Raw genomic sequence first — 19126 nt, 5'->3', positions numbered from 1 at the left:
GTAGTTTTTGAAGCACATGGAAATTATGTCTATATCATTAGAGTAAAACTTAAAGCATTGAGGTAAAGACTTTCAGGTTTTATAATTTGAGTTCTTTTTTTCCCTAAATCTGTGCAATATATCATGTATCCAGGTGCCCAGGCTGGAGAAATACTAACAAGAGCTAGAATAAAAGAGGCTTGCAAAGCTCATTTTCGCAAACATCAAGATTTCCAATCAGTCAATGAGCTTACAGCAATTTTCCATGCTATTTTCTCTCCTTGGAGAGTCCATTTCACCATTTCACCTTCCATCATGTCCCAGATAATAACCCTCACCCATCCCGCAAGACTTAGCTCAAGCATAACAAAAAAAAAAGGCCTTCCATATTTTTTCCCATATGCCCATGTTGCCATTAGCAACTAAGTATACCATGAGCTTCATGATTCTCAACCTTGGTACCAGAGATTTTTATTTAGTTGGTCAGGATGAAGACTGATTATTGGCATTTTTAAAAGCTCCCCAGATATTCCAAAGTGTAGTCAAAATTAAGAACAACTGCTCTGTATTATCCCTACCACGTTAAACTGAAATCACGTGTGTATGTGTGTATCTATCTCCACTTGACAGTAAATTCTTTCAATGAATAACTGTTATCTTATTTTGTGTTTTTACCTAGTCCTTAGGTGAGTGTTTTGTATGTATTGAATACCCAATATACATGAATAATCTTGAACTGAACTAGCTGAACTAATCTTGATGGGACCTTAAGATTACATAGGAGATGAAACATTTGAAATCAGTGATTCTTGAGGATGAGGCATTCTAGTATAGGGTGTTGTTAGGGAAATACCGAGGGAGCTATAAGCTCAAGAATCCTGAAAGTGATACCGATGGGCTGAGATAAAGGCCAGGTGAGCACTGAAGAGAGTGCAGGAGTCTTGAGGTCCTTTGTTACATTTGTAAACCTGAAGAGCAGAGGTGGCATAACAGGGACTGACATAAGATGTTTATCTATCACTTTGCCCCAACTAATGTTAATTTGTGTTAAAGGATGCCTGGCACTTAACTGTGCACACATCTTCTAGATTCTTTCGTCACAAGGCCCAAAGGGACAGAGAAGAAAATTAAATGGATCAGGACTGTGGGCCCAACAGCCATCCCCTCCTGCATATCACCAGCACCTGGGGCACCAAACATAAGAATGAAGTGTTCAGAATGAGACATTTTTAATAAGGCTTTAATATAAGAACATGAACATGAAATCTAGCACCGCCTCATGTTACTCAGACGCCTGATCACTTGACACTTACACAGGCCTAGCTAAGTTATGCTACTTTTGAAGCTCAGTACAAGCAAGTTAACAGTTTTTTGTATTTCTTTTTAAGTGAGAGTTTCCTAATCTATATTAAACCCGTTCTTTTCTTAGCATATCTTATCACAAAGGATATTAGTATTCTGCAGAACTGCTCTTCTATCATCTCATAGTGTGTACTAACTTGTGGATGCTAGCCTTGTTTACCCTAATTAATTTCAGCTTCCTGAGAACAAGGTCTAAGTTTTATATTTTTTTGATAAAATATGGCCACCGCCACCCACTAACCCCATACCCTTAAAAGCACTGACACTAGGAACTGAGATCAAAACTTAGTAGAACGATTAACAGACATACCTTATATGCTGTCCAAAAACTAGCTCCTGAGATCAACTCCAAACTCCAGAGTGATAGAGTTGAAAGGGCATTGGCCTTAAGATACAGAGTCCTAGAAAACTAACGCCAGCTTTTCAATAGTGAGAAGAAAACAGTATCCTAAAGCAAATCACTTTAAAATCATGGCCATCCATCCTCTCATTTCCTCAAGAAACGGAATCCGGGGGCGGTGAATACATAGCAAGTGAAGTAATGGAAGTACCGGCTCTTTGAAAAACTTACAGAACGCTTTGAAATTTCCACTGAAATTTGAAGGACCATTGAAGATGAAGACCTTTCTTAAAGCTGTAATTGATTTATTGAACCTGGTTTTCAGAGCATTAGAATGATAAATACTCCTTCTATGTGGCCATCAGGTCATTTTAGAAAGAAATAACCCAGAGAAAAACTGCTCCAGTCAGTAGCCAACCAGCCATAGCACTCTTAATGTGTTTAATAATGATACAGCAATAATGCTAACATTTTCTGGGCTCCTAATATTTGCCAAGTTGTGCTAAACTCTGTATGGTCGCCATGTAATACTAATAAGATCCCTGAAAGTGTAAGTACATTGCATTGACCATTTTCTAAGTAAGGAATTTCTTTCTTTCTATAGTAAATAATTATTGAGAGACTACTACGTGCCAGGACTTTCAGAGGGCTAGAAATTTTGCGATGATTAAGATGCACTACTTCCTTTCACAGAACTTATTTTTAATAGAGATGGACAGACAATATAAATAAGCAAATATGAAAGCCAAGAAGAAAAATAACAAAGACAAGTCGTTGAGAGTTTAGCTAAGCTACTCCATGCTTATTGCTGCCTTGGCATCCATTTTGTTTGGCCAGCAGGGGCCGTAAATGGACATCAGCCCCCTCACACAAGCATGTGTCCTAGATAGCCCGTAGTCACAAGAAATGTAAGTTCCTAATATGACGTCCCCAACAGTCCTTGTGATAAAAAGTCTCCCTCACCTCCCGGGGCTACCATCTGTGTGCCCCTTAAATAAGACCCCGCAGAGTTTACCAAAGCCCCACACTTTTTGGTTTGAATTGAGTAATCCGGCCTTAGCCTGGGAACTCCAAAACACTCCATCCAGGACCCTATTAAAGGCATGTGCCCCAGGTCCGGCCTCTCCCTCTGCCTGACCTTACCTTGACCTCCCTGTGCAGCCCCTTGAGATGTGCAGTGATGCGTTTCCTCCAGGACCTGTGAGTAATAAACCCCTCTACTTCAATTTCTCTTGCGGTCTTTCATGGAACTGTGGCTCCCCGTCGGGCACCCTGGGGCTTCTACTCAGCAAGGTTAATTTGACAAAGTCATAGCACAGGGACTATAGAAAGAATCCAAATATGCCATTAACCTAATTGACCGAGGAGGAAGGTTTCTTTGAGAAAGTGGCTTTTTAACTGAGATGTGAACAATCAGACAAAATAAGACCTGCAGAGATCAGGAGAAATTGCATTTCAGAAGGAGAAAAGAGGAAGTGAAAAGGCTGGGAGGCAGAACTGCATGTGGCACCTTTGAGGAGGAGAAGAAAGGCCAGAGTGGCTGGAGCGGGCAAAGGGAAGAAAGCAATGAGGATAGGACAGAGAAGGAGACAGACTAGTCATTTAGGACTTAATGTAATTCAGGGTAAAGGCTTGAATTTCATTCCAGCTGTAAAGGTTGAGAGGGATGTTGTGGAATGGATGTATTTTTAAAAAGTCACTTTGCATTATAGAGAACAGATTGTACCGGAGCAAGGGTGCAAATACAAAAGGCAATTGAGAGCCCACTGCAACAGACAGAGGAAAGTGCTAAAGTCGTGGACCACAGAGGCAGAAGTAAAGATGAGGAGACATAGATAGATTGAAGATAGGCTTTGGATTTACAGTCAGTAGGATTGAGGATGGATGACCCATGCAGAGAGAGGCAGAAAAGATTAAGGATGATGCTGGAAATTTTGGCCTGAGCAATTTGGTAGATGAGTTTGCCTAATAGGTTATGAAGACCAGCAAGAGGGTGAGCTTAGAATTGGAAGTATGGTTTATAGCTGGGACTTGAACTGTTACCTTTTTCTTTCTTTCTTTCTTTCTTTTTTTTTTTTTTTTGCTGAGGAAGAGTTGCCCTGAGCTAACATCTGTAGCCAATCTTCCTCTTATTATTATTTTTTTTTTTTGCTTGAAGATTAGCCCTGAACCAACATCCATGCTGGTCTTCCTCTATTTTGTGTGTGGGTCACTGCCACAACATGGCTAATGAGTGGTGTAAGTTCACACCCAGGATCCAAACCTGGGCTGCCAGAGCAGAGCATGTCAAACTTGACCACTACACCACGGGGCTGGCCCTAAACTTGTACCTTTTAATGCCACAGTTCATCAGATTGATTAACAGAAAGGCCATTGAAGAGATTCCATTTTGTTTCCATATTTATATAACTGGGGAATTTTTGCACACATTAATATTCTTTATGTTTTTTCTTCTTCTCTGTCTGTATCCAGTTAATCATTCAAATAACTCAAAGTACAGAAAATATTTTATTATTGCAGTGGTCTCTGTTTGTGTTGCCCCCAAAATTCATATGTTGAAACTCTAATCCTGAAGTGATGGTATTTGGAGGTGGGGCCTTTGGGAAGTAATTAGGTTATGAGGGTGGAGCCCACATGAATGGGATGAGTGCCCTTATAAGAGGCTGGAGAGCTGGTTAGTTCTCTTCCCAGCTTGTGAGAACACAAAAAGAAGACAGCCATCTGTAAACCAAGAAGAGAACCCAACCATGCTGGTCCCCTGATCTCAAACTTCTAGCTTCCAGAACTGTAAGAAATAAATGTTTGTTGGTTACGAGTCTGTGGTAATTTGCTAGCAGCCTGAGCTGACTAGGACAATCCTCATCTCATTTACAAGCCTTACACAAAAATTACAAGAAAAATAACACAAAAACTCACTATTCTCAAGGAATAAACCAAGAAGCATATGTAAAAACTTCTATAGCAGGAAAATTCCATAAAATGTAATACTTTTGTAAAAACACAGTAAAACTAAAATGAAAGAAGAATCATCTTATGCCCCCAGTAACATGCCTGACACATAGTAGGAAGTAATGACATTTGCTGAATTTAACTAAATACCATAGTTACATGTGTTACAAAGATGGAATCATCATCGTCATTATCAAAACTCATATTTATTAAAAATTTAAAAATATAAGCCACTGCTTTTCAAAATGTGTAGCAGAGTCCTTGTGTTCTACAGACACACAAGGAAGAGGAGTGTTGGTTGGGCAGCCTCACGTGTCCTGCTGTGTGACACATATTGAATTTGCAGAAGAAGTTCATATCTTCAAAGATTTTTGAGCTGAAAATTAAAGTTTAAAAAGTATTGTTTTAAATTAAGACAATAGAAGCTGGCCCAGCGGTGCAGCAAAGTTTGCGTGCTCTGCTTCAGCAACCCGGGGTTTGCCAGTTCAGATCCCGGCTGCAGACCTACCACGGCTTACCAGGCCATGCTGTGGTAGGCATCCCACATATAAAGTAGAGGAAGACGGGCACAGATGCTAGCTCAGCGCCAATCTTCCTCAGCAAAAAGAGGAGGATTAGCAGTGGATGTTGGCTCAGGGCTAATCTTCCTCAAAAAAAATAATAAAAATGAAGATGATAATTTTATTTTTCTTTAAATATTTATTTTGCTGGTTTTGCTACCTGATTCTCCTGATATTGTCATAATTTAAGATGAGGAGGAAAAACTTATCCTGACACTCAGCAATCACTGTAATTACTTACTAGAATCTACATCTTCTAATATCCCTGCATATTTTATTGGCTTTAGCAGTTCATTCTTAAAACTTAACCAAACAGAATAAAAGAAAATGTCTATGGGTGTATGAGGAAAAGGAGGAACCATAAATGGTTTAGAAATGCTTTTCCTGTCTTTTGCGGGCACATTTAGGGCTTGTGTAATTTTCCAGCAAAGAAAGGTGTACTATGGAGCTGCTGAGATCCAATCCGATTTTTCCCTTCTTCACTTCATGGACTGAAGTCTGTGGCAACATGCATATAACCCCGCCTTCTCTATTCTTAACGAGAACAAATATATTCTCCCTTCTCCCCAGGCGATATGAATTTACATCTGGAAAGATAATAAACCACATGATAGTATATATAGGGATGTAGTTCCTTCATTCATTGTTTCTAATGTTTGTAGACGGTATTTGGGAAGGAAGATATATGAATACGTAAAAGTGACACTATCTGCCTGCGCTAATCCTTTAAAGCAGATAGTGGGAATATCTATTTAGAACTTATTTTCTGAGTGAATTAATATGAGTCATATCTAACAATTACAAATAATATTTTGCTCTTACCCATGTAATCAGGGAATGTTGCCCCACAGTTTCTTAAATGATAAGCTCACTGATTTCGTTGCTTTCATCACCTACCCCTATCAAATTAAAACATTCCACTTTGTAAAACAAGACTCTTAGAATTATTATATTATATTATTATTATTATATAATTATACTATATAACTAATTATTATTATATTATGGGAAAATTATTGTGCCAAAAGCCGTACTACAACTTTTGACCCAGTCACATCCAGGTAAATGGTCTTAATATTATAATTTTATATTCCTTATGCTGAAATTGCTGATTTAGCCTTGAATGTAAATCTTGAAAAGTGATGTAGAAATAAGTTTAACTTAAGCAAATAAAAAATCAAACTATAGCATGTATTTTCCATAATAAAACATACATCTACTATATTGTGACATGGCGTAATGATGTATTTATTCCAAAAAAAGAAACGAAAATGTTCAATAACACAAACGTATATGAGTAATTATTATATAAGACATTGTGTGTTTTATATACTACCATGATGACACCACTGTAGATATTCATAGTTCTAAGATTTTTAGGAAGCATTCTTAACTAACACATTCTTACTGTCTACTGAAAATTTCATGTGATCCAACTGAATTTATTGAATAATTTCTAAGTGTTGGGACTAAGAACAAACGGATGAATAAGAAAACAAATAGCCTACATAATTAAAGAGCTCATTAACTATACTGTTTTCCCGAGGTTCAATTAAGACCTTAATCCAGAGTTAATTAGCATGCTTTATTGGCAATGGTTGGTGTTGGTCAACTCTCGATGCATGGGTTTACAGAGACACCATCTCTAGCAAAGAGGGATTTAGGAATTGCAATTTGGGTATAAAGTGAGAGTTCTTATTCCTCTGTAGAAAGCACAGAATTCTGACCATCCTAAAGGAAATTTTTATTAAACTTGGAAATTTTATGAAGACATACAAGTGCATTTTTATATTTGCTAAGTGAAAAATTTGAAAATTCCTTCTGCTCTGTGTAATATGAGTAGAAATCTCAAAGGAACATGACATATCTTTCCAGAGATTTCATAAGCTAAATTTACCCTCCTCAGAATGGTAACATCATGTATTGAGGTGTAACTGAACCTACTTACCACCCCTCGAGACCAGTGATAATCTAACAGACAAGAGCAAAGCATATAAGCTGGTTATCAATAACATACTCCAGTCTCTGTTATTCATACTGTGAAAAAAGTCATCAAAATTTCAAAACGTATATTAAGAAATTAATATATTTATTTTACACTTTAAATAACCTATATTTTAAAGTAATATTTACTTCATTTCAGCTTCTTTTACCTAGAACAACTTGTACAAAATCTTTCCACCTTGGAATGGGAAAACAATAATAATCATATTTACCTTTGTATAACGGTATCCAAAAAGGAGAAGTCAAGTCAATGAGACAGTAAACAAGAATATTCAATTCTTCAAAGCGGAAAAAACATTAATTTTACATACTAACTAATAAATTACTATTTATTATCTGTCTGCCCCACAAATTATGACTAAAAGCTATCATGAAGTACATTGCAGATCAGCTACTGTCTTGATACTTTAGTTTTCAGTTCCAGTCATGTGTCACTTAACAAAGGGATATGTTCTGAGAAACACATCATTAGGTGATTTTGTCATTGCGCAAATATCATAGAGTATATTTACACAAGCCTATAGCCTACGACACGCCTTGGCTATGCAGTACTAATCTTATGGGACCACCATTGTATATGTGGTGCGTTGTTGACTGAAAAGTCCTTATGCAGCACGTGACTGTATTCATTTTGTATCAACAGTGGCTATCATCTTGATTAGGCTACGTTGGCATGCAGAATTCAAATATTTTGTGAGCCTCAAGGTAGTGATAGATAGTCTTTTTGTATTTTATTTTTCAGGAATGTTCTATAAAATCATCCTCTCTTAACCCAGTTTTAGATAATGCCGTGGCCAGCTTTTTGATTACTGACAAGCCTCATCGTCATCTTTTACTTCCCCCCTATCAACTATGCTTTTGTCTGCTGAGATGCCTTCAGCTCTTTGTTCTGCTCCTGTCACACAGAGTTTCTTTCCGATTTCCTTTTCTAATTTCATCTCCTCCATCTCTAAACTCTGAAGTGCCCTGATGCTCAGTTCTTGCATATCTTCTCTGTCTGCAGATACTCCCTAGGTGATCACATTCGGTTCATTAGCTATAAATATTATTTATTTTTGATGACTCCAAATTTATATCTCTAACTCTGACCTCTCCCATGAACTCTAGTCCCCATATAACCGTCAGCCTACTTGGTATCTCCACTTATATGACCCACAGATCTCTCAAGTTTACTATGTTCCAAACAAAACAGTTTATCCCACATTCCCTTCCCCCACCTCAAATGCTCCTTTCACTCTCTTCCTCATTTCAATACAAGTCCAATTTCTTAGAACGAGAAATTTCAAGCCCTTTTTTCCTTCTCTCACATTCACACCTTGTTTAACAGCAAATCATGTAAAAATATAACCAGAAGCCAGCCATTTCCCCCACTTGCACGGCAACCACCATTACCTTTAGCTTAGACTATTTTAAAGGCCCTGTAACGACATCCCTATTTCCACTCCTGCTCTTTGACAGCACACTCTCCACACAGGAAGCAGAGCAATTCTTTATAGAACACGACAGATAGTGTCATTCTTCTCCAGACCTGCCAGTGGCTTCCCACTTCACCCAGAGTAAATCCAAAGTCCTCACAATATTCTATGAGGCTTTCCGTAATCCATCCTCTGCTCCTTTTCTATCTCTTCTCCTTCTAGACATCCTTCCTTATGCTGCTCCAGCCACAGTGACCTTTCTATTGTCCCTCAATTTTGCTGTGCAATCCTCTGCCTCATGGGCTTTGCACTTTTTGTTCCACCTGCCTGGAATGCACTTTCTCCAATAGACACATGGATTACTCCTTCACTTTTTTCAGATCCCTATTTTAAATGTCAAGTTATCAGAGAGGTTTTCCCTGACAACACTACATAACATGCTACTCTGCTTTATCTTTCAGCATGGCACTTATCATTACCTGACAGATATTCACTGGTTGTCTACTCCTCCTCCTCCACAAGAATGGAAGTCTTGTGAAAGCTTGGGCTTATTACTACAATATATCCTGCTTCTAGAATAGTGCCTGCAATGTAGTAGGTGTTTAACAAATATTTACTGAATGAAGAAAAACCTTAATATTAAATACAGAGGAAATCCCTTAATTCATACATAATAATTCCTGGCAGAGAAATGAAATTAGAATGATATACATATATATATGCATAAATAGACAGATTCCAATCGCAAGGAGAAAAAATGTTTTTTAAAATCCCTAATTACATCATGGCTTTTAGACACTGTCTTTAAAGATGCATTTCTAGCATGTCATACACATACTTCATTTTATTTTATTTTTTTCCACAAATTTAATAAGATAATTTATGCTGGGATGACATTAAAATTGATTATTTAATATAGCTGTAATAACCTTTTCTTTCTCATATGCATTACCTCTCATTGAGAAATTACTTTTAATCTTCTTGTTTTAGTCTTATTTTTACTACATATGGGATGAAGGCCATAATATTCCCATAAATACACCAGCAATGCTGTGAAGACAGAGAAATGGACTCTGGTGAAGTAAAACTGTTGGCTGGAAGGCAATTCCACCATACAACCGCTTTTAACATATTTCATCAGCTGATGCGCAAAAGTCCATGTTTGTGCGTGAAGGAAGTTTTGCAGAATCAGTGTACACAAGTGTGACCTGTATAAAACTCAACTGTAAAGAAAGTGGTAAATTGAAAAAAATTAGCTCACACCATGATATAAAGATAATTGCGGCCAGTCATCCCCATCTCTCAGTCAGCAGTTTTCAAACTTTAACATTTACTGAATCCCCCGGAGGTTCCTATTAAAAATTCAGACCCCTCAGTCCCAACCCAGATAATCTGATTCAACACTTGAAAACAGCCCAAGAAATGGGATTTTTAACAAGCATGTCAGGTGATTCTGGTGTAGCTGGTCTGAGAGCCACACTTTGAGCAATGTTTGTCTAAGTGAAGAAAAGTTTCACGGCATCCCATACTTTTATGTGACTATTAGCCAATTTTTCGTTTCAGAAATATATGCATTTTCTCAATGCATTATTTTCACACCTTTCGTGACTTCAAGCTCGTTGACATGATGGGAAGACTTTAACTTCTGTTTCATGATCTAACTGAAACTGCGATCAAGGAGCTGGGCTTCCTCATTTTTGCCTTCATCTTCCTGAAATGGGCCAGTGATTAATTTTTCACCATCATATCCATTTTTGGAGTGTAGATAATAAGAATTTGTCTAGCACTGACTTTTAAGCCTCAGGCTACTCGGTGTCAACATATGACTACGGCTTCAATTACTCTGTCAGAAAATATTACTCCATCCCAAGGAAAATACCATAATGGAGGTTTCAGAGGATATATTTTCTTTGAGGCTGAGAAAGCTACAGCATTTAAAGTATGGGTAAATCTTCTCTTGGCAGAAACCGGAAAAACTCTTTCAAGGTCAACATTAAACAAAAGTTCTATACAGCTAAAAGTTTTGATATAATTAGCTGTAACTCTACACAAGTAACATTTATTATGATCAAAAATTATTTTTCAAGACAAGGAAAAAAAAGCAAATTAAATTTTCCTCATGGGACTTTTGTATGCATACTAATTCCTTACCATTTATTTTGTATCAATTTTTTTAAGTATTATTTCATTTGGAGTATGACCTACACACATAAAAAGTTCAAAAATAGGGGGCTGGCCCCGTGGCCGAGTGGTTAAGTTCACGCGCTCTGCTGCAGGCGGCCCAGTGTTTCGTTGGTTCGAATCCTGGGTGTGGACAAGGCACTGCTCATCAAACCACGCTGAGGCAGCATCCCACATGCCACAACTAGAAGGACCCACAACGAAGAATATACAACTATGTACCTGCGGGCTTTGGGGAGAAAAAGGGAAAAAAACTAAATAAAATCTTTAAAAAAAAAAGTTCAAAAATAATTGAAGAAAGAGTGTACCTTGAAATTGACTGTAAAATTTTGAATTAGATAAGATACAACTAAAATCCTCTAACAAACTGAGTTTTTATCATAGACTAAAAATAAACTACTAGATTTCTTTTGGTGGTATTCTTAACTAAATTGGAGAGACTCTTGGCAACTTTTCATGATTTGTTATATATACATAAATATTTTGTGTGTATCCTCAGTTCATAGGGACACTACACAAGCTTTCATCTTAACAGTAGTAAAAGTCAATTAATCCCATTATGATAATGTACAGATAAAGAAACAGGAAGGTAAATATAGCAGAGAGTTACATGGCATTATACATATTAAAGTGGAAATTTCAAATGCAAAATAATAAGATGTCCTACTTGAAGTGACTTAAAGAAAATTTTCCTTTCATTTTAAATGAGAAGTTCATTATGACTGAGCCATTTTGCTCTTTTTTTTTTCCCATCAGAGACTAGAAGCTGACTCCCCTCATGGGAAAAGATGCATGCTGTGAAGCTCTGACCTTATTCTGTCAGCAACCACAGAAGAAGAGAGAGATCTTGTCTTCAGAAAAAGTATCAATAAAATCAAGGCTTTTGAGAAGTGGCCCAGAGCAGGTCAGGAGCACTCCTTGAAACAACCACTCTGCCTACAGGATATGCTAATTGGGTTAGTTCTGGTGGCAGTCACACTTTGCTGCTGGCTTTGAAGTCAACTCTGCCAGGGACACTGGGCTCAGAGTAGGAAGAATGGTTCCCTCAAAGGTAGATACAGGTTTCTCTGGGTGACAAAGGGGAAACAATAACTAGTAGGCATAACAACAGATGTTCATCCCATCCAAAACTGCCATACATTCTACTTATATGCTATTAGTGATAAAGCGACTTCATAGAGTAACCATATAAGCAACTATGTTGTCTAAGTGTAGGGATAACAGAGTAGTTCACACTGTTGGCATTTTGATCAGGGCTAGAAATGTCAACTCTGACCAGCTTTAGCATTCTTTCCTTTATGCTTAGAAAGCGAGTCTAATTTTCACCCAAGCACCAGCAGCTGCCCATTATAGAAAGAGAGGCTAACTGTTGGGTAAGAGACAGCAGACAATTCCCTAGGCCCAACACTCTCATGTCTTCTAGTCATGCATCACTTATGCTTATTTGAGGATTATAAGACAGAATGATGGCATCAAGTAACCTATAGCAGCACTGCCAGCCTATTTTAAAAGTTATTCTCCATATGCTTCCACTGCTTCCACAAATTGTGAGTTCTTAAAACCCTACACTCACTCTAGAGGGAGAGTTAGTTTTAATTTATTGTCAGTCATCCAGAGTCACTAAAGTACAGGAGGACCCTTCCTTATGTAGAGGTGGAGACTATTTCACTTTTTATTTTCTTAGTTATTTACAATTCCCTGTTGTTATTTTCTTGTTAAATTCCAATTTCAAATTTTAGTAAACATTGGATCATTAAGAATCAAAGAATTAAATTTGGAGAACATTCTGTGGTTCCAAAACATCATATATTGACTCAATGAGCTCAGTTTCTTCCTTTACAAGGTCAACTTTGGAAGTATACAGCAAAATCAAAATGAAATTGGGACAAATGTAGAAATCAAGCCATCATTTCCTAATGAGCATGAAGAAAGAAATTAATCTCAATATTTACATTTGATAAAAAAAGATAAAAGTAGATACACCTAATAATTATATATGGGATCGAATCGCACATATTAAAAATCTGCCAGGAAGATATTAAAAGATCACCACATCATTACAATGGTGAGCAGAATGATTCATTTATGCTCTTTTTAATAGATCATAGACTGCTATTCAATATATAATAAAGTAATCATTTTGGTCCCCATGGTCACAGGTTGATGATTGTAGCTTATTTAAAAATAAAGAAGGAAGTTGAAAACCACCTAGTTTAAACATTTATTTTATAATGGGTCAGTTAAAGTACATAGCAACTCATTGATGAGTTCAAGGTCGTGAACTTAACTGAAATTAGATCAAAACTATACCTAGAATGAAGATAAGTGGCCTTTTCCTCTTTTTAATAATTTGTGATAGAATAATGCCCTGTGCCTATCAATAATTGTGTCTTCTGTTATGTCCTTACCATCTTCAAACCTGGCTCAAAATACGGTAAGATGCAAACCTTATAACCCTAAGGGAACAAACAGAGATGTTTACAGTGATATGTAAAAAGTTCAGGAAGATACCATCCTTCCGAGTTTCTGTTTACTATGCAAACCCTGCCAGTTGTTCTGTGCTATTTCATTATAATTAAATGGGAAAAGTTAGTATGCCAATAGCTTTAATTTTAATACTTTTAGCTGAAGGTTCTTCTCACTTTCAGAGTAATTTAAAAATAACGAGTTGTGCTTAATACGTTGTTACATAAGAGTGCAAATCTACTGTCCAGATTTTTCAGTCTGTTCCAAGAGCTACAAACTAATCAAGTCTTATTAATTGTGTGCTTAATTATTACATGGTCAACATTGCAGGAGATTTCGGAGTGATTATAGAAAAATTCAGGGGCAGTTTCACAAATCTTTAACAAGTAGATCAGTTAGACAAATGATATAGAGATGCCATTTGGAAAGAAGACAAAGCAGGACACAATAAAATGCTACACTCTGCTATTCAAATATACATGCAGAGGCCTTTTGAGAGAGAAAAAATAAGACAATTCTTATTGATTTTATTTAACCAAATCTCTTACATCCATTCTCTCCTGTTTCTCTTCTGCTCCTCTTTAAGTCCGGGCTTCTCAAAGTGTAGTCTTCAGTCTCCTGGGAATGTCCAATAACCTTCCAGGGAATCCAGAGGTCAAAACAATTTTCCTATTAATTCAATGATGTTATTTGCTTTTTCCACCAGTTTGGTATTTGTACTAATGGTGCAAAAACAACGGTAGGTAAAATTGCTGGCTGCTTAGAAATAGACAAGTTGGTGGCACCGAAGTACACTAGCAGTCACGTTATTCTTCACTGTCATGCACTCCTAGTAAAAAGAAAAAGCCAGTTTCACTTAAGAATGTCCTTGATGAAACCGAAAATATTAATTAAATCTTAACAATGAGTACTTCTGTTTTCAAAATTCTGTGTTATAAAATGGAAAGTACACATGAAACATTTCTGTTGTATATGGCAGTACAATGGTTATCTGGAAGAAAACCACTGTGTGATTGAGTTTGAATCACTTTTCTTTATAGAGCAAGATGTTTACTTGATGGAAAGACTGCTGGACAAACTATGGTTATTCAGATCTATGTATTTGTCAGTCATTTTATCAAAAATATCTGATGTGAGCCTTAACTTCAAATAAAATAACTGACAAACATCTACTGCTAATGACAACGCTTGAGCTTTCAATTGAAAATTAGATTTTGGAAAACTAATATTCACCACTATTAGCTTGACTGCTTCCAAATTCTTAAAGGCTATTCTGATCGGAACAGAAGTGATAACAAACAAGATTTCCCAAAATATTATGTAATGAAATGTGTCAATATTTGAAAGTCATGAATAATGCAGTGTGAAGCAATATTTTCCAGACAACCCATTAATTGTGTTATAAGATCATTGATGAAGGAAAGATCCATTAAAAGTGAGAGATGACCTATGGATTTTAATGTAACAACATATGAAAAGTTTATTGATATAGTTTCAGATTTCACATTGGAGCTAAACTTTAATAAACTACTCCCTGTTAAGTTTTGATATAGTATTAAAGAAGACTATCTAAAGTTATCTGAAAAGGTTATTGACACACTCCTTCCTTTTCCAACTCATGTCTGTGTGAGACCAGATTTTTTTCAGATACATCGACCAAACTAGATTGTTTTGAATGCAGAAGGAGATATGAGAATCCAGCTGTCTTATTAAGCCAGACATTGAAGAGGTTTCTAAAACTGTAAAATAATGTCACTTTTCACTAATTCTTTTTTAAATTTGGAAAATTTATTTCATAATGTTTTATGTTTTCATAAAAATACAACATGTCTGTAGTGGCTTTGTTATTGATATTTTAGATTAATTAAAATTAATATTAATTTTTAAAAATTTGTACTAATTTCTAATATGGCAAATTTGAAGGAAAAAATTAGTAAAACCTCTTTGAGTCCTCAATAATTTTTAACAGTGTCATGGGGCTCAAGACCAAACTGCTCAAGAATAGTCATTCTAAGTCTGTACTTTCATGATACACTCATTGATTACAACAACCTCGTCAAGTGGTCTCCCTGTCTCCATTCTTATTCTACTCTATCCAGCTGTTATCAGACTGGCATATCTAATCCACACATCCGTTACAACACTCACCAGTAAGCAACTTTTTTATAATGGCTTTCTAGCCCTGTAAGGAAAAACTCTATCTCTGTGACAAGGTTTAAAAGCCCCTCTTGATCTAGTGCCTGACTGCCTCTGATATTCACTGCAACTCTCCTCCTCTCACTGCTAGAAAGAACAGCCTTCCAAATACTTTCATACCTCTCTCTATCTCTCCCTTGTGGCTATTTACCTGAAATATCCTTTCTACTCTCATCATCATCCTACACACCTCACCACAGGCATTCACCTGCTCCACTTTAGGACTTTTGCAAGTATCATCTCCAGGAAGTCTTTCTTGCTGGTCTTGATGCCTACAAAGACAACTGACCCTTCCTTCTTTTGTGTCTTTTTCGCCTCCTATATGTGTTTCTATCATGGTATCTCTAACCCTGTACCTACTGCATATGAACACACAGATAATTGCGTTCCCCATATTCGGGGAGAAGAAAACTTTGCCATCAATATCATCATGAGTGATTATGGTTTTCAACTGCTGCTATTCTGGTGTAGCTGGATATATATAGTTATTTAGATATTGTCTTTAAGCCACAAAGTTGCCCTATTTTTGCCACACTGCACTCTATTAACCACAGTTCTGCCTCACCATCTGGCTCCCTATTACACTCTGTCTGACGTTCAGCATATTGTTGAAGATAAACAATTCTCAGTCTTTTCTATGCATTGGTCAAATTCCAGTGTGCTGAAATAATTGTTCCTGTCCACTTGGTATAGCCTGATAGTTGCTTTTAAGGAAAGTATTTACTGACTTCACTTACAAAGCCTCATCCTCTGATACTTATTTTTAAATGACTTATTACTGAGTTGTTACCTTTATAATATTGAAGAAATACTCAAGTGTGTTTAGGTCATTGCTATATTAATTGCATCACTGTACATAATCATTAAAAGTGCTTTTATGTGTTTAGTGAAGATCCTGATAAGGCATGGTTGGGTGCTCTCTCAGAGCCTTGCACTGTGAGGTAGGCACCAGTCAGGTCTTCTCTAGGGAGCATTGTAAAAGGTGTCCTATCTTTCAGAGTACAATTAAAGTGTATTATATTACTATGTGAGTATGGCAGTACATTGAGTCAGAGACAAACTGAAGGGAGTTCAGAATAATGATAGAACTAATAAAGGGACTGAAAAGAAGTTTTGAAAGGAAATTTGGCTGAATCATATTAAGTAAGAAATGAGTGGAGGTAATCATGATTTCTTTTAATAAGTAAAGTAGAGGTTTCAGAAATTAGAATGCCCATTTCTCTTGTACTATCACGTGAAAAACACAATTTGACAGTCCAAGCATATAGTGTTGGTGTACCCAGCATCAATTCACCCTTGAAACACTGAAATCCATACATTACATACATGCTGATCTTCAACACATAATTCTTTACAGAGAATAAAAATTGTACTACTGGTAGAAACTCTATTTGAGAATGAGGGAAGATTTCAGATTAAGATTTCTCAACAGAATGACCAAGGACTGCTACAGGTAAACATCATATAAGGTCATGATAGGACTCAAAGATCTGATTTAGAAACAGGAGTGTTGTTGTAAGATCTTTCTGCATCAAAGCTGGGTTACCCCACATTCTCTGTCTCACATAGAGCAGCTCTCTCTATGCAGTTTATTGGATACTTTCCTGACCCCACTAATCAAACTCTTACTGTACCTTGATCCTAATCTATTTTCTAGATTTCCTATAAATCCTAATGATCTACAGAGATGACAGTGGGAACTTACCTCACTACTGTATTCTAAACCAACTGAGAACAGATGACGGTTCGATGACTGTTTTCACTACAGAAACAAGAGTGAACTGGAGGCTGCAGCTTGGAGCTGAGCCTGAAATGTTTCTTTTTCCTCCTTTCTCTGAATTGAATTGATGAAGCCACCCTGTAAGGAAGGAATGGAACAGCTGGAGGCATACAGACCCCACTTATTCCCAAGTATGGAGGAAATCTTTGCCTAAGATGTCTAGTGAAGGAAGGAGAGTCATCAGAGGGATATATGAGGTAATTACAGGTAGCATTAGCAAGAGGATTGAGAGCTAAAACAAAAGCAAGAGAACCAAAGAGAGTAGGAGAGAGATATGAGAAAAGGGAGACAAGGAGACGTAGGGCCATACCGCATATGTGACTGTAAATGCATTATACAAGTAGAAATATTCTAACAATAAACATAATATGAATCAGTTCTTCAACAAATTTTTCAATATGTTTACTCTTCTCTTGGAGATGGATAGAAATTATACCCATTTGCTGGGTGAGGGGTTGAAAATCCTCTTTGTCTTCAAGGGCCGGGCAAAGATCCACTGCTTCAGGGAAAGGCACAGAAGCAAAACCCATCAATCTTAAAAGAATTGTTGGCTTAGGATTCTGCAGAAGTTTTCTGTTGCTGAGGGATGAACTGAAATTCTCTTCCAACCAAGATACATCATACATCAAAGACATAAATATCATTCCATGATGGGTGCAGGGTGGCTGAACCCTTGAGACCCAGACTGACAAAGTCTGTCTAAGATTGAGCCTAAAGCAGGAGAATGGAGAGTCTCATGAGCCCACTAAGAGCTTAGCATCTAGTAACAGGCAACAGTAGTTTAATGCTGGAGTTTGGGCAAGACTGAGGAGAGAGATACTCAGAATGGCTCAGGCATGAAGGGACTGCCACTGCCAGAGAAGCAGCAATACTCAGAAAAGCTCTCTGGCTCCACAAACATGACAACAGGCAAAAGGGAACAGCAACTCACCAATGGAAGACTTTGAAGTCTGAGGAAATTATAGCAACCAAACCCAAATCCATCACACGCCCCAAGTAGATTTATTCAATGCCACAAAGCAGTCGCCTGACTGCAGAGGATGTGAGCACATTTCTGTGTGAAGATTAATTTGAAAAACAAGTATAAAAATAAGGAAGAAAGAATTGGTTCTCTTTTCTGTAAAATTTCTAATGGTACACAGAGAAAGTGAAACATTTTAAATTCTTTTCAGGTAAATTTACAATATTCTATCCTATCTCACAAATCCTCAAGGGCTCAAGAAGGCTATTTGAATTTGCTTCAGACTCATTCTGATGAGTATTTTCATAAAAGAGATGTGAATGACATTTACTCAAAAATTTAAAAATCTCAAATCTATAATACATTGTTTATTGATCAATATTTTTTCTCTGTTCTTACAGGAACTTTAAAGACTGATCTATTTTTAATCTGATAATACCCTCTATTACATAATATATGCAAATTCTTAAAAGAGTGCCTGGTATAGGGCAAGGTTTCAATAAATGGTAGATATCTACTCTATCAATTATTCTTAATTATATGTTATATTTGCAATGCATTGATTATATTTGTCTATCTCAATTTCCATGAAAACAGTGCCCAATCCGTCTTTATCACTGTTGTATCCCCATCATCTAACACAGTAACTTGCACACAGAAAGCACTCAACTGCAAGGAAGGAATGCATGAATGAATAACTACACTGCTGATAAAAGCTCACCTCTTATTTTTGTATGTCATAACATCTCAACACAGTTTTCTCATGTATAAAACTGGGTAAATCACCTTAAATTCTTACACAAAGTGGGGTCAGTAGTAAATACACAGAGCCTTGCACAGCATCTCTGTGTTATGGTAAAATTGCATGATTTGGGACTTCTACTTTTACCAAGATGATGTAGCCACCTTTCTCCCAGGTCTTCCTCTTTACAA

This window comes from Equus asinus, chromosome 9 (genome assembly GCF_041296235.1).
Source record: "Equus asinus isolate D_3611 breed Donkey chromosome 9, EquAss-T2T_v2, whole genome shotgun sequence".
In the NCBI taxonomy this organism is placed as follows: Eukaryota; Metazoa; Chordata; class Mammalia; order Perissodactyla; family Equidae; genus Equus; species Equus asinus.
The sequence above is the reverse complement of the archived record's forward strand: the minus strand, read 5'-3'. Positions refer to the sequence as shown.